A 17,059-nucleotide genomic window follows, 5' to 3' on the forward strand; every position below is an offset into this window, starting at 1 on the left:
CTAAGTAAGACTTAGTTTCTACCTTATCATTGTATTCCCACCTACCAATAGCATTTCTGGTGTATAGTAAATGCTCAATAAATATCTGTTGGATGGTCGAATGAATTGTAAATGCCATTAAGAAGGACTGCGGCTACATATTGATCCACTTTGATTATAACACAAATCGAGTTTCTCTAACGCATGTGTGGCTTCATTTTCTTTTCTTCGTTTAATACATTTCCACAGTTGGTGACTAAGCAGACCACCCACTGGCCATAGGTAGAAGATGTATGTTGTAAATGATAGAAAGGCAAGGTTTATGCTGTCCTTATTAAGCTTACAATTAATGGGGAGGAATAGAAACATGGGTCTTGATTAGCCAGCCGGCTTCTGTCTTAACCAGGAGAGCTCAGGCTAGGGCGAAGGGGAGTATGCTATTGTTTCTATAGCTGGTGGGATACAAGGAGTTCCTGCTCCCCCATAATGAAAGACAGACTCTTGGAAACCACCTTTACCTCCTAACTCCTGGGATATACCCCCACGTAGAGAGGATTCTTGTATGTTATCTGTCTTCTGCAGGGTTTTCTCTCCCATATGGTTTCTATGGCTCCCCTGAAACTCTAATGCATGGAGGGAGTGCTGCCATAAGTTCCAGCTGGCTCGTGGGCCCTGTTTTCTCACCTCCTTTCTGCCAACCCTGTGTCAGAGAGCTGGGCCTCGTTCCCACTTTATCTAGCCTTATTCAGAGTATATTCCCTGAATGCAATCATCCTTAGAATTGGAGAAGGGATGTAATCAGGAGAGAAGAGTTTCCTAATAATCTTTGGATCTTTGGCCTGGAAACCTTTACTAGTAGTGACTCGTTTCTTTGAATTGATGCGTTAGCCCCTTTTGGCATTCTAGTGTTTCTGATGATAAACAGGAGGCTTATTGAAATATTAAAGCAATAAAGAAGAAGGAGATAAAAAAAAAAAGCATTTAAAAATCTCAGTGTGAAAATGGAAACTAGGTATGTGGCAGGGATTTGGTATATGTGTGTTCATGCGTGCCTGTGCTTTTGTGTGTGTGTGTGTATGTGTGTGTGTACACTCACATGTATGTGCATGCATGTGATTGTATGTGTGTGCGCTTTTGTGTGTGCATGTGTGTATGCTTGTATACATGCATGTGCATTGGGGTGGGGTGTGTGTGTGTGCCCACATATGCATGCATGCACACCTGTGCATGTGTGTCCATTGACAGAATAGAGACAGTGATCCCACAGAAAGTGGATTGGCTTCTGTATATGATTAAGTTTTCTGAATCCCACATGCCTCTAGAAGTGAGGCACAGAGCCAACTGAGTTTAAAGTGGCCATCCTCACACAGGCCACCAGCAGACTGAGCCACTGAGCATTTAGTTTACACTCAGGGAGACCATACTTTTGATGCCTTCTTTTCACTAGCGGAAGAGTTAGAGGTCTTGGTTCTGGGGTTAGAACAACTTTGACTTGCTTCTTGTTTTACTGTTGAGCCTGAAACAATATATCTTTAAGTAGTAGTTTATGCATTTCTAAGAGACAGATGGCAGAAGTATCTGCTCCATAGAATTATAAAGATTAAATGAGCTAAAGTAGTAAAGCACATAGCAAAAGCCTTGGCTCATATCAGGACTTGATAAACACTGGCTATTTAAAGTGGAGTTATTAAAGGGAAAATTTTCCTACCAAACGGTGTTGTGAATGGCTCTCCTGATGCCTGAGATATTGGACTAGCCAGCATCCTCTCAGCCCTACTTTTCTCTGCATTTAAAATTTCATAGCTTCAAAATGATCTTGATAATCCATTTTACCTACATTCTCCCCAAGAACAAATCACTTCAAAAATTAAGACAATTAATCTTAGATGAGACATTGTATCCTAGGGTATCTTCAAATCCTAATATCTTTGGAGAGTATAAAAGAGCAAGAGAAGATGCATTTGTGTGAAATGTTTGGATTTTGTGATCCTAAAAATTATTGCCTACCTGTTTGTCTTGAGAGTACCTGCTTTTCCATTGGCTGGAATAGAGTAAGAATCAGAACCTGAATTTTTGAAAATACAGGATTCCTTAAAATGTCTAACCTGAGATTTGGAAAACTTACTGAGTTATTCTAAAATGCTGTCTATTTCTTCTATTCTTAAAGGCTAAAGAGAGGTATCCACATTTTTCTTCCTGTCTGGCTCCAGCAGCAGATAAGGGCTCAGAACTTATATCAAAAGAGACCTAGTGAGGAAGCTCCTACTATTGTTTAGCTAAATGTATAAAATGTGCCCATGAAATCATGTTCTAAATAATTATGTTTATGCCTATAGATTATTAGTTCTGTCAAGTTGGTACAGAGGAACCTCCTTTCGTAGTGGGTAGCGGTTAATGCAGAGCCTCTTAGCTGGTCAAAGTGTTGAGAATAAGGAACTTCGAGTGCAAAGCTTTAAACGGGATATCTATAGCACTTCCTCCAAGGCTCATGGAATATCATGAAGACCGGACAGAAGGAACAAGAGGCAGAGGAAGAGGTATGGAATCTATCTTTTGGAATGACATGGAATTTGCATTCATGAGCTCATAGAAGCAGATTGTCTGCATAGGACACTTACAAGATTGCACTTGCAGATCAGGGACTGGGAAAGACTCAGGAGTCTGAAGTCCTATCTGAGGAATTAATGGTGGTAGGGGAAAAGGAGACATTTTATTGAGTAGTGTGGCAGCTACAGAGTAAGTTTTTTATGTCTCTATAAATAACCCCTCCCTCATGATAATATAAATAGCTCTACTTAAAAATCATTGAATCAAAAAAATTCATTGGATCACTAAGACAAACAACAGAAGTTATAAAAGAAGGGGACTTACTTGGAAGATAATGGATTAGTGCAAATTGGAGGGGGACACGAGGGGTAATGGAGAGATGCACATAATTAAATACATTGTATACATGTATGAAAATATTATAATAAAACCTATTATGCATACTTAATATATCTTAATTAAATTCTTTAAATGAAAAATGAATCTATTGTCTCAAAGGAAAAGTGGTTTCAGGCAGCCAGATTTAGATAAGTTGTCACAATAAATTACCCATATAATTTGTTTTTCTAGTCAGGTAGTCCATTCCTAACAACATAAGACTGACTGAAGATCCATGGAATCATCTGGACAGCCTAGAATGCAAATTCTTTAGTTCTACTCATAGACAGTAAAATATGGAAGATTCAAAGTAGAGCCTTGAAACAAGAATTTCTAATGAGCTCCAATGTGTAATTTTTGCATTAGGATAATTTGTACCAGATGCATCTATATATCTTGAGCTATAGGCCCCTACATCAAGGTGTCAGTTACAGAGTTAACAAAAACCATCTCCCTTTTGTATTTTTAATTCTGTTTTGGTACAAATACCTCATTTTCCTCCATTGACAAATGATTTTGTTGCTTAAAAAGATGAACTGGACAGAACCAGAGAATTTACAAGGCTACTTCCACTGTGAAAATATCAAGAGTGGGGTATCAGTTAAAATATCAGACAAGTGACTCTGTGGATAAAAGTGCTTACTGCCAAACCTGATGATTTCAGTTCCACCCTGGGACTCACATGGGGAAGGAGAAAACTGACTCCTGCAAGATGTATTATCTTATAACTACCACACATTCAACCATGCATATGCACACACACACACACACACACACACACACACACGCACTTACAAATAAAAATTATTAAAATATATTGCATGACATTCTCAAAGAATAAATAAAATTACTGAAGACATAATAAAAACCTTTAAAAATGATAAGTGAAAAGGCACAAATACTATTTTGTAGCAAAAAAGAAGTAAAAGGCACACACACACACACACACACACACACACACAAGTATCTGTTAAAGGAAACACGGAAACCAGAGTTCTTAGTGTAATATTGAACATGGCTCTGTAAAGTAGAGGTGCTAGTGAGGGGAATGGTTATTTGTTTCTGTTTATCTTTTGAAATATTACTGACTCAGAATATATTAATATTTTAATATTCTAGAAGAATATGAATTCAACAAGAATAAACCCCTAGAGTTGAAAACAAATAGAGATGCTTGAACTGAGCTTTGGTAAAGTTAATATACTAACATAAAGATTCCAATCAAGATAGAATATGGAACTGTATCCCATCCTTGGAGGATATTGTCTAAAGACAAAGTCCTTTGTTGGTAGTGGCTTAGTTTGAAGGCACTTTTTATTGGTTGGAGAACTGAACAAATGAGCAAATGTGTGGGAGTGTTAGAGAACAGTTTTCATCGTAGGAGACACAAATGTGAAATGGGGGAAGACAAGGACTCTGGTATACAGGGTTCTCATGGAAGGTATCAGTATAAACTTCTGACCTTTGGGTATTTATTTGTTTGCTGGGTAGAATGAAAGGTGAGGAAGAGACAACACCCAGGAGTAAGGAATGCCCTTGCCATCCTTGCCCTGCTTTTTAACTTCCACCTCCCATTCAGAGGAACGAGGGCTGGAGGAGAAACTGTTTCGTGGCAATGGAGACCAAGCTGGGCTTCAGCATGGAGTTGCACTGAAAGAGAAGAAATGTGCTCAAACACTGCTAAAAATCATATTTCAAAGCAAACAAACAAAGACCACACATCCAGAAGCTAGGTTGAAGGAGGAATTTCTACTAGTTAAATTTGGGACATCAAGGCTATCCAAACCAATTGTGAGAAAGAATTATAAGCTGTTTATTGTTCAAAATGCATGCTTACAATGGTACCAACAATACTGGAGATGAATAGATAGAAGAAAGATATGTTCATCTTTACAGAGAACCATAAAAGCAGAAATAATGGAAAATTATAATTGTCTAGGTCTGTTGATCAAAATTACAATAATTGATTCAAGTAAGTCATCAAAGCTTGCTAAAATTATTGAATAAAATATTGGTCCTAGGCTAGGGAACAGCTCATTGGTACAGTGTTTGCTTAGCATGTACTAGCCCAGCTTCGATGTCAGCACTGCACAGAAAAGTCTTTGGAATTATCCATTTTCAAAAATAATTGTTTTTTAGAGAAAGAATATAGCATATTTGCAATAGAGAAGCCAGGCACATTACTTGAGCCCCATGATTAAATTTACAATCAGCACATTTAACAAATGAGTAACATATGCCACCTGATATACTAGGAAGGACATAATGTCTTACTGAAAATCATATTCTAGTCACAATGAAGTGATGAAATAAATTCAAACTGACAAGTATTTGGCAAAACAAGTGTTCTTTAAAGAAACAAGAAACAGAAACAGCTAAGATACTACTAAAATGTTGCTAAAGAGAAAGAGAAAGTACGTATGCAGAATTCTTAATGAGTCCTCAAATTTTAAAAAAGACATTATTGGGACAACTTGGTAAATTAATTTAAAAAGTCACAGAACAATAAATATCAGTTAAAATTTTCTGAAAATAATACTTTCTGTAAAAAAATAGGAGAACAACCCTGTTCTCGTGAAATCTATAACATAATATTTAGGGATAAAGAATTTTGATATTTATCATTTAATAGTTCAAAATAAAAACTGGGAATACAGGGAAATGAATCAGAAAAAAATCAACTACTGAATCTAAGCAAATAGTAGCATGTGTTGGTGTTGGGTATTTAAAATATCCTTTTGGGTATTTAAAAATAATCAAAATAAAAAGATTGACTCCAAGCTATTCTTGGTTATAATCAATGTTATTACCAGAATACTGGGATAGACATGTGCTTGTTAATAACCACATTGCTTAATTACTTAATGTCTATGGTTGCCTTTATCCCAACCCCCACACCGCACCAGGATGTACTTAGGTCCCATAGTAGAGGAGATAGCTGGGAACATAGTGAATGTTCTCTGTCTTACCATCTCAGAGAGATATGCCTCACTTAAAGTAGGTCTCTTGAGAGCTAATGGCCAACAGAACATTATTGCAATCCTGGGATAAGATCATTTTTTTATGATAGTAATTTGTTACACTAGTTTGCCACTTGTCTGCTGCTTCCTTGTTAATCCAATAATCTATATGAGAAAAGCAATTTGACTTACCCTCTTCCCATCTGCCGCCCATCATCCAATCTATATCTTAACTATGAGTGATTTATTAGTGGCGTCTGTGCATCTCCATCCCGCTGCCAGCCCTCTTTTCAAGGCTCCTACTCAGATATGCTCCCTGAGTATGTTAGAAGGCAAACTCAGCATGAAGATTAAAAGCAACAAAGGAATAATAAACCGAACTGCAGTTCCAGGGGTTGTTCATCTCAAACTATTAAAATTTATGCACATGTGTGTTAAGAAGGTCCTTTTCTGAGCTAGCCTTGAGAATGTTTGAAACTAGGGTATTTTTCATCATAACCTTGATTTCCTTCGCAGGCTGGAATTAGTTATTGACTCCAGTGTCCTAACACAATGTTGTTCTTCTCACCTAAAGCTCCTAGATGCTCATTCCTGTGAACTGGACTGTGGTCTGTTTCCAAAGACCATGAGTGGAGGCCAAAGAGTAGGTAGCTCTGGGGTAAAGTGTGCCAGAGTTTATCTAAAGAAGGGACTCAGTCCTCAAAAGCGTGAGTCTTATTCTCTGCACATCAGAATATTGCCTGTGGTTGCTGAGGTTACCCTTTCGCAAGTCACCTTGTTCTGCTCAGAAAAACAATGGCTCTAAGATGACACCCTCAGAGGAGGAACCCGTGATCTTGGCTGGGAAGAGAGTACATAGCAGTGGCTGGCTGTCTTCTGTGAACTGGACATGGCCTTTGCTTAGATTTTATCTGTAGAAATGTGCTGCACATGGCCCAACCCAAAACTGTGGTAATGCAGATGCCTGGATATGGATAGACACACAAGGCCCACCTTTACCCTGTCTATGTGCAGCTTCCGTGAAGTAAGAGTTCACACTGGATGATAGTTAAGTCTTTGGCTAACTTTGAACTCTACAATTTTCGATTTCTCTGCCTTAGGGCAAATTTATCTATTGTTTGTATTTCAGCTATATTCTTTAACATGGGACTGCTGTTGTCCACCACCCCCACCCCCAGCCCCCATGGCAGGAATAACCAGCTGTTTATTATTTTTCAGTCTCCATTTCTCATTCAATGTATTCTGAGTTTTAATTCCATATTGATACTCTTATTCCCATAAGCAACATTTTTTTTCTTTTCTCATGTCCTCTGAGTTCTGAGAACTCCTCTTGCTTTGAATGGGCCTTTATATGAGTTAGTTTGGCTATTTCTAAACTTCTGTCTCACAAATATTTCTCTATTGTTACTCCAGTCAGGGACTCTCTCCACTTCCTGCTGAGTCAGTGACACATTGTGCACTGAGACATTCAAGAGCAGTTTCTTGGGTTTAAGGGAATAGAAAGCGAAAGCAGACAATCAGGCAACAGGTACAGCTCTTTCTACCTGTAAGCCTCCATCACTTTCATTCCAAAATCACCTTATGCTGTCATCTTGTAAGTAACCTAGCAGTGTGGCGAAATAGTTCTGAAGCCCATGCATTCCATTTTCGAAGTGGCTACAGGGTGAGATTTTTCACAGCAGTTGGTATAAGAAGTTTGTCCTCTTTTCTATTAGCTTCAGAGTGTCTGGCTTTATGTGGAGGTCCTTGATCCATTTGGATTTGAGCTTAGTACAAGGAGACAAGGATGGATCAATTTGCATTCTTCTGCATGCTGACCTCCAGTTGAACCAGCACCATTTGTTGAAAAGGCTATCTTTTTTCCATTGGATGTTTTCAGCCTCTTTGTCGAGGATCAAGTGGCCATAGGTGTGTGGGTTCATTTCTGGATCTTCAATCCTGTTCCATTGATCCTCCTGCCTGTCACTGTACCAATACCATGCAGTTTTTAACACTATTGCTCTGTAGTATTGCTTGAGGTCAGGGATACTGATTCCCCCAGATTTCCTTTTGTTGCTGAGAATAGTTTTAGCTATCCTGGGTTTTTTGTTGTTCCAGATGAATTTGATAATTGCTCTTTCTAACTCTGTGAAGAATTGAGTTGGGATTTTGATGGGTATTGCATTGAATCTGTATAGTGCTTTAGGCAAAATGGCCATTTTAACTATATTGATTCTACCGATCCATGAGCATGGGAGGTTTTCCCATTTTTTGAGGTCTTCTTCCATTTCCTTCTTCAGAGTCTTGAAGTTCTTGTCATACAGATCTTTCACATGTTTGGTAAGAGTCACCCCAAGATACTTTATACTGTTTGTGGCTATTGTGAAGGGGGTCATTTCCCTAATTTCTTTCTCAGCCTGCTTATCCTTTGAGTATAGGAAGGCCACTGATTTGCTTGAGTTGATTTTATAACCTGCCACTTTGCTGAAGTTGTTTATCAGCTGTAGGAGCTCTCTAGTGGAGTTTTTTGGGTCACTTAGGTAGAAACTGGGGAAGACCCTTGAGGACATCGGTACAGGGAGAAAGTTTCTGAACAGAACACCAATAGTGTATGCTCTAAGAGCAAGAATTGACAAATGGGACCTCATAAAATTACAAAGTTTCGGTAAGGCAAAGGACACCATCAAGAGGACAGATCGGCAACCAACAAATTGGGAAAAGATCTTCACCAATCCTACATCAGATAGAGGGCTAATATCCAATATATATAAAGAACTCAAGAAGCTAGACTCCAGAAAACCAAACAACCCTATTAAAAAATGGGATACAGAGTTAAACAAAGAATTCTCACCTGAAGAACTTCAGATGGCGGAGAAGCATCTCAAAAAATGCTCAACTTCATTAGTCATTAGGGAAATGCAAATCAAAACAACCCTGAGATTTCACCTTACACCAGTCAGAATGGCTAAGATTAAAAATTCAGGAGACAGCAGGTGTTGGAGAGGGTGTGGAGAAAGAGGAACACTCCTCCACTGCTGGTGGGGTTGCAAATTGGTACAACCACTCTGGAAATCAGTCTGGCGGTTCCTCCGAAAACTGGGCACCTTACTTCCAGAAAATCCTGCTATACCACTCCTGGGCATATACCCAGAAGACTCCCCACCATGTAATAAGGATACATGTTCTACTATGTTCATAGCAGCCCTATTTGTAATTGCCAGATGCTGGAAAGAACCCAGGTATCCCTCAACAGAAGAGTGGATGCAAAAAATGTGGTATATCTACACAATGGAGTACTATTCAGCCATTAGAAACAATGAATTCATGAAATTCTTAGGCAAATGGATGGAGCTAGAGAATATCATACTAAGTGAGGTAACCCAGACTCAAAAGGTGAATCATGGTATGCACTCACTAATAAGTGGATATTAACCTAGAAAACTGGAATACCCAAAACATAATCCACACATCAAATGAGGTACAAGAAGAAAGGAGGAGTGGCCCCTGGTTCTGGAAAGACTCAGTGAAACAGTATTCAGCAAAACCAGAACGGGGAAGTGGGAAGGGGTGGGTGGGAGGACAGGGGAAGAGAAGGGGGTTTGCGGGACTTTCGGGGAGTAGGGGGGCTAGAAAAGGGGAAATCATTTGAAATGTAAATAAATTATATCGAATAAAAAAAATATATATAAAAAAAAAAAGAAGTTTGTCCTCATGAACTAAATGTCTGTTGTCTAAGGATGGGAACTGTCCACTATATTCCTACTCACCTTGAGGTTTCAGCACAGTTCACTGTATTCAGAAAGTGTTCAATAAATCCTTGAGAAATGTGATTACAATATTACAGGGTTTCTTTTGGTGGTGGTGGTGGGTTTTTGTTTTTGTTTTTGTTTTTTTTGTTTTTGTTTTTGTTTTTGTTTTTTTTTGTTTTTTTGTTTTTTTGCTATGGTTTCTTTTCCTTGAGTCATTTTCTTTCAGAACTCTACATTGTGAAACTGTTTCTTCTGTTCAAGAGTTGCATTTTTCCATAAAGAAATCATCTTCCTCCATCTTTGCTTAATTAGCAGCCTTTCTGGATACTTTTCCCCCTTCTCTTTGACAGTTTCCCACTATTGTCTGTTTGCAGCTGTTCACAGTTGAGAAACTGAGTAGACATGTTAATGTGTGCCTGGTGAGTGGGAAGAGCACCTTGTGTTTCTCCTGGACTGGCCAGGCAGCCTGTTCCGACTTAGTCTTTCTAAAATAAGCTTTTCTTGGCAGCCGGGGGCTGGGTTATTTGCAGTTTCATTCTGTGGAGGAAGCTCTTGCTTGCACTAGTGATCCGTGTTTCTATTTAGGCACACACAAACACTCGGATGTTCCAAAATGCCTCCTGTCTACACCACACTTCAAATGCCAGATTCAACCTTGCTCATGAACTTATCCAAATGACTGGAAACCAGCTTATGTTACAGGCTTTTTCTCTTAATCAGCTAATTTAGTAAGCTCTCCTAGAGTTTTCGGTTCCATTTCCATCTCTTTCTATGTGCTTCTCAGTTGTACTCTTAAATATTAAGAGACATTGTACCATGATATAGATTGCAGTCTTTGCAATTGTCTTTAAAATTATGGCCGAGATGGAATATTTCCATTTTGGAACGTTGACCACGTTTACATTGTTTATTTATTCTCCCCAGAAGCTTTGAGACAATGATACTGACAGCCAAGACAGGTCACAGGGGTGTCTGCAGTTCCACGTGTCTAGGATGACAGTCTGAGGCGCCGATCTCAGATTCTCATTCTGAGTCATGTATTTCATGGAGTAGGAGGAAATCAAGCTAGTTAATCCGCCTTCGATATGTTTTGCAGCTGTTAGGACTTTGTGACCTTTCCACAAAGACACAGAGGATGTCACTGATCAGAGAGCAAGCTGGAGGGGCAGGCTGGAGGCCTGGGAGATAGCGGGCTTTGAACAAGACATAAGGTGGCTGCCAACTGTCTTGTTGATGTTGGCAGCATCTCAGTGAGCACAAAATCTCTTAGTTTTCCAGTCTAGCTTAGGAATACTCCCCCTTTCCTCCCAGGATATTCAAAAGTATAGGAACTTGGAAGATGGGTGCTTGACAGGAGAGGCAGGGCAAACTCTTGGTGTGTGATTTTTGAAACATAACTACTTTGTTCATTGAAGATGAGAACTTATAGAAGAAGCTGAAATTGTCCAGTTTCTTTGCACTTGACAAGTAAAAACACAGAATACTCTTTCCTGGAGAAGGAAGGAATGATGGAAGGACTACATTATATGCTTTTTTTTTTAATGTTCATATGTTGCTTTTTGGCCAAGGTAGTCTCATTCCAAGAAAGAAACAAAGCTTTGTGTAAGGGTAATACTTGCCCTCTTCCCAAGGTTGTTCTGTCTGTAAATATGATAATAGTGCTAACCTTCAACTGATTGTCATTACTGTTAAATGGGATATGTTCAATTTGAAAACATATTCAAATTGAAGGCATCCATTTTATGTGTTCTAGGAGCTGTAGACTTCCTCATTGTCTCAGGATACTACATCTAATTTCTTCCCTGAATTTTACCCTACAACTCAGTTATACCCCTTCCTGCTCCCCTAAATAACTCTTCCAGTTAAATTGCTGGTCAATGATGGGAAGGGGCTCATTCATCACTTGCCTCAGCTGCAGGAGCAGCTGTTGACTCATCTTTGTTAAGATGGCCAACAGTAGAGTAACTCTTAGAGCTGGAGGAGTTGAAACTATGTGCTGAATATTTAGCCACATCTGGTAATCAGTAGGTAATCCAATAATTTAGACATAGAAAACAAACAAGATGTTATTGAGTGGAGTAGGCAGATGTTTCTATGAGGAAAACATCACTTTACACTGAAGAAGAACGTTCTGGCTAGAAATACCAGGCTATTTTGATTTCTTTGTATTACATATTGATTTTCCTCACAGACTGTGAAACTAGATACAGATGGTTGGCTCAATAACTATTCCAGTATTCCTATGATGTAGGTTAATCTGTAGAAAATATGGAGGGAGAAAACTTGAGAATACACATCAGACCAGCTTAGAGCAGATATTTACACATTGCCCGATAAGAGTGTGAACGTGCTGACTCTGGTGTTGCCAACAATAAAACCAAGGTAGAAATATCAACAAATGCCTCCCCCTTTTTGATAACTCTTTAGCTACAGCTCAGATTCTCTTTGATGCACTATTTAAACAAGTGTGGTTTCCCCTTGAGAGCGTCCTTTGGGGTCTTTTTAGAAATGGACTTCCTTAGGTTGTACTCCAGATGTACTAAATCAGACACTCTGAGTACCGGGGTCTATGAAAGTGGTTTAGCACATTTTCTCAGCAATTAAAAACAACGAATTCATGAAATTCTTAGGCAAATGGTTGGAAATGGAAAATATCATCCTAAGTGAGGTGACCAAATCACAAAAGAACACACATGGAATGCAGTCTCTGATAAGTGGGTATTAGCCCAGAAGCTCTGAATACCCAAGACACAACATATCAAATGATTCCCAAGAAGAAGGAAGGAGAGAGCCCTGGTTCTGGAAAGGCTTGATGCAGCAATGTAGAGGATTACCAGGACAGAGAAGTGGGAGGGGGTGATTGGGGAATGGACAGAGGAAAGAGGACTTATGGGACTTATGGGGAGGAGGAACCGGGAAAGGGGAAATCATTTGAATGAAAACAAAGAATGTAGAAAATAAAAAAAAAGAAAAAGAAAGTGGTTTATCAGTTCTTGGTTCTGATGTGTACAATTGAGATCTACAACCCCAATACCAAATTGGATTTGCAGACCAGCGGCAAGGAGTCCTTGACATAGATTCTTCAGCCTTTTCTGTCCATTCTCACCAGATCCCAGGGGATTATCAGGCAAACTCAAGTTTGAGATACACTGACCTATGTCTTTACTCATAGGCCAGTTTGGCCCATGTCCCACCTACCTGCCAGAACTTCAGTTCTTCTGAAAGGCCCCTTAATACTACAACCAATGACTTCAAATCATGGCCCTCAATGGCTGTTTTCCCTTCAGTCCCACATCATGTTACACATCTCTACTGCATTTCACACAGGGACTCACTCTCCCCTTAGATCATAGCGTATTTTTGTGAAAACATCAAATATTGCTTCTTTGGCCCCTTCATAGTTGCTGTTCCCTTTTGAATGTTATTAAACATCAGAAATATACTTCAAGGATTCTGTCTTCACCTCATGGTTCTCAGTTTGTATGTTCTTCATGAGCTCATACATTGCTGACCTATAAATGTCCATCATTCTCTGCTATCTAATTATTGGGCATATAGAAATACCTGGTAGTCATTGAAAACTATGCATTCAAAAAAATCCCAACTTAGCATTGTTCTATGCTCAACTTCTTCCTACTTTAATAGTTTTTTCATTGAGATGCTGTTTATCCAAACTTGAAGGTTGCAATTTCTATTCTTTTATTTTCTTTATTTAAGTGTTTTATTTTTAAAATTAGCTTACAAAGCAACAGGTTTCCACATGGCTTTCCATAATACTCTATTATGGTTGATTCTGTCGCCATCTCCTCCCTCTGTCTCCCTTTTCTTATTTGTAACCTTTGCCCTCATTATTGCCCCTTCTACATAGGCCTTCTGTGGGGAATGTGGTAGAATATAAAGCCTCCTACTTTCCCCTCCGGTTTCATTGGCTCCTCTCAAGTTTCCTGGGTCTTACCCACATTTTCTATCACACAGATATACATATTTATCAGTATAGTCTAGAATGAACACATAGAATATAGAATATTTGTCTTTCTGAATCAGGATTACTTTGCTTCATACAATATTTTACAGTTTCATCCAGTTTCTTGCAAATTTCATTTTTTATAGTTGAATAAAAATCATATTTATATATGTTGCATAATCTATCCATCATTTCTAGCTTTTATAAAATGAGCATTGATAAACATAAATGTGTAAGTATCTCTGTGGCAGGATGTAGTCTTTCAAGCATATGCACAAGATACAGTAGGATCACACTATAATTCTATTTCTAGTTGTCAAGAAGACAACACACTCATTTCCATAGTGGCTGCACTTTTTATACTCCCACAAGGAGTAAATAAGAATTCTTTCCCTGCTCATTGAATGCTGAGACAGCTCTTGGGCACTTGTGTGGTCTCGTCGTCAGCACAGCTGGGCCTACACACAAGCAACCAAGTCTAAGGGACTTGCAGTTGGCACTGATCTTGACACCACCTACTCCTATGTGGGTATCTTCCAGCATGGAAAGTTGGAAATAATTGACAATGACCAGGGTAACCTCACCATGCCAAGCTATGTTGCTTTCACTGACACAGAATGATTAATTGGGGATGCAGCCAAGACTCAGGTTGCAATGAACCCCAACCAACAGATTTTTTGATGCCAAACATCTGATTGGATGTAGGTTTGATGATGCTGTTGTTCAATCTGATATGAAGCACTGGCCCTTCATGGCGGTGAATGATGCAGGCAGGTCCAAGGTCCAAGTGGAATGCAAAGGGAAGACGAAAAGTTTCTACGCAGAGAAAGTGTCCTCAATGGTTCTGACAAAGGTGAAGGAAATTGCAGAAGTGTACCTTTAAAAGACTGTTACCAATGCTGTGGTCACAGTGCCAGCCTACTTCAATGACTCACAGTGGCAGGCAACAAAAGGTGCTGGAACTATTGCTGGCCTCAATGCACTTCGAATTATCAGTGAACCAAATGCTGCTGCTATCACTTATGGCTTAGATAAGAAAGTGGGAGCTGAAAGGAGTGTGCTGATTTTTGACTTGGGAGGTGGCACTTTTGATGTGTCAATCCTCACTATTGAAGATGGAATTTTTGAAGTCAAATCAACAGCTAGAGACACCCGCTTGGGTGGAGAAGACAACTGAATGCTCAACCATTTCATTGCTGAATTTAAGCAAAAGCACTAGGACATCAGAGAGAACAAGAGAGCTGTCTGTTGTCTCCGTATTGCCTGTGAGCAGGTCAAGTGCACCCTCTCCTCCAGCACTCAGGCCAGAATTGAGATTGATTCTCATTATGAGGGAATTCACTTCTATACCTCCATTACCCAGGCTCTATTTGAGGAATTGAATGCTGACCTGTTCTGTGGTACACTGGACCCTGTAGAGAAAGCCCTTCAAGATGCCAAACTAAGACAAGTCACAGATCCATGATATCGGCTTGGTGGGTGGTTCTATCAGAACTCCCAAGATTCAGAAACTTCTGCAAGATTTCTTCAATGGAAAGAACTGAACAAGAGCATTAACCCCGATGAAGCTGTGGCCTGTGGTGCAGCTGTCCAGGCAGCCATTCTATCTAGAGACAAGGCTGAGAATATTCAGGGTTTGAAGCTCTTGCATGTCACTCCTCTTTCCCTTCGTATTGAAACTGCTGGAGGAGTCATGACTGTCCTCATCAAGTTCAATATGACCATTCCCATGAAGTAGACACAGACTTTACTACCTACTCTGACAAGCAGCCAGGTATACTCATTCAGGTGTATGAAGATGAAAGGGTCTTCATGACCAAGGACAAGAACCTGCTTGGAAAGTTTGAGCTCACAGGCATAACTCCAGCACCCCATGGGGTTCCTTAGATTGAGGTTACTTTTGACATTGATGCCAATGTCATCCTCAGTGTTTCTGCTGTAGATAAGAGCACAGGAAAGGGAACAAGATCACCATCACCAATGACAAGGGCCACTTGAGTAAGGAGGATATTGAGTATATGGTCCAAGAAGCTGAGAAGTGAAAAGCTGAGGATGAGAAGCAGAGAGATAAGGTTTCCTCCAAGAGAATTCTCTGGGGTCCTATGCCTTCACCATGAAAGCAACCGTTGAAGATGAGAAACTTCAAGGCAAGATCAATGATGAGGACAAACAGAAGATTCTTGACATGTTGCAATGAAATCATCAGCTGGCTGGAAAAGAACCAGACTGCAGAGAAGGAAGAATTTGAGCATCAGCAGAAAAACTAGAGAAAGTCTACAACCCTATCATTACCAAGCTGTACCAGAGTGCTGGTGGCATGCCTGGAGGAATGCCTGGTGGCTTCCCTGGTGGTGGAGTGCCTCCATCTGGTGGTGCTTCTTCGGGCCCCACCATTAAAGAGGTGGATTAAGTCAGTCCAAGTAAAGGTGTAGCATTGTTCCACAGGAACCTGAAACAAGTAACATGAAATAATAAAACAATTTAAATTGGAACCAAAAAAATTAAAACCAAAAAAAAAAAAAAAACAGAAGAAAGAATTCTTTCCCCACATCCTTTCCAGCATTTGCTTTCTTGATGGTGCCTATCTTGAATGCGATAAGATGAATTCTCAGCATAGTTTTAATTTATATTTCTTTAATAAGAGAAGATGTTCTACACTTTAAAACTATTGGCCATTTATATTTTTTCTTTTGAGAATCTGTGTTTAGTTAATTGGCTAATTAATTGATTACCAGGTGTGGTAGCTTGCATGGGGTTGGTCCCACAGGGTCATGTACTTGCATACTTAGCTCAGCATTGATGAGCATCAGGGAAGGAGTTGCGGTCTGTTGAAAGAGGTGTGTCACTAGGGGTGGGCTTTGAGGTTTCAAAAGCATCCAACAGAAATGGTGTTGTTCTCAATGCCATGTCTGCCTGGGTGCCTCCATGTTTCCTGCCATGATGATAAAGGTCTAAGTCTCCGATTAAATGCTATCTTTTATCAGGGTTACCTTGCTCATGATGTCTCTTCACAACCATAGGACAGTAGCGAGACAACAAGGCTATATTTTGTTTTTGTTTTATGTTTGCAAATCCTTATAATTCTGGATGTTAACTGCTTATGTGAAACATAGCTGGCAAAAATTTGTCTCCTGTTTTATATAGTGTATATTTACTATGTTGAGAGTTTCTTTTTCTGTGAAGATGTTTTTACTTTCATGTAATTCCATTTGTCAGTTCTTGGGGGCTATTTCCTGTGCTTTTGGAGTTTTTTTCAGAAATTTCTTGCCTATATTTACAACCTGAGTTGTTTCCCCATGCTTTTTTTGAAAAAAAGCTATTTCAACATTTTTAGGTTTAAGTATTTTTTAAGATGTATTTTTATTTTTAATCTCTCTCTCTCTCTCTCTCTCTCTCTCTCTCTCTCTCTGTGTGTGTGTGTGTGTGTGTGCCTGTATGTCTGTGTGTCATGTGGATGTGGTCAGATTTCCTGAAGCTGGAGTAACAGGCGATTGTAAACTGCT

General features: G+C 39.4%; 1 pseudogene; it reads left to right on the forward strand.

The window, feature by feature from the left end:
* Nucleotides 1-14,195: 14,195 nt before the first annotated feature.
* On the forward strand, nt 14,196-15,966 carry LOC127665884 (heat shock cognate 71 kDa protein-like; annotated as a pseudogene).
* Nucleotides 15,967-17,059: the final 1,093 nt, after the last annotated feature.

The sequence above is a fragment of the Apodemus sylvaticus genome, chromosome 15, assembly GCF_947179515.1.
Source record: "Apodemus sylvaticus chromosome 15, mApoSyl1.1, whole genome shotgun sequence".
Taxonomy (NCBI): Eukaryota; Metazoa; Chordata; class Mammalia; order Rodentia; family Muridae; genus Apodemus; species Apodemus sylvaticus.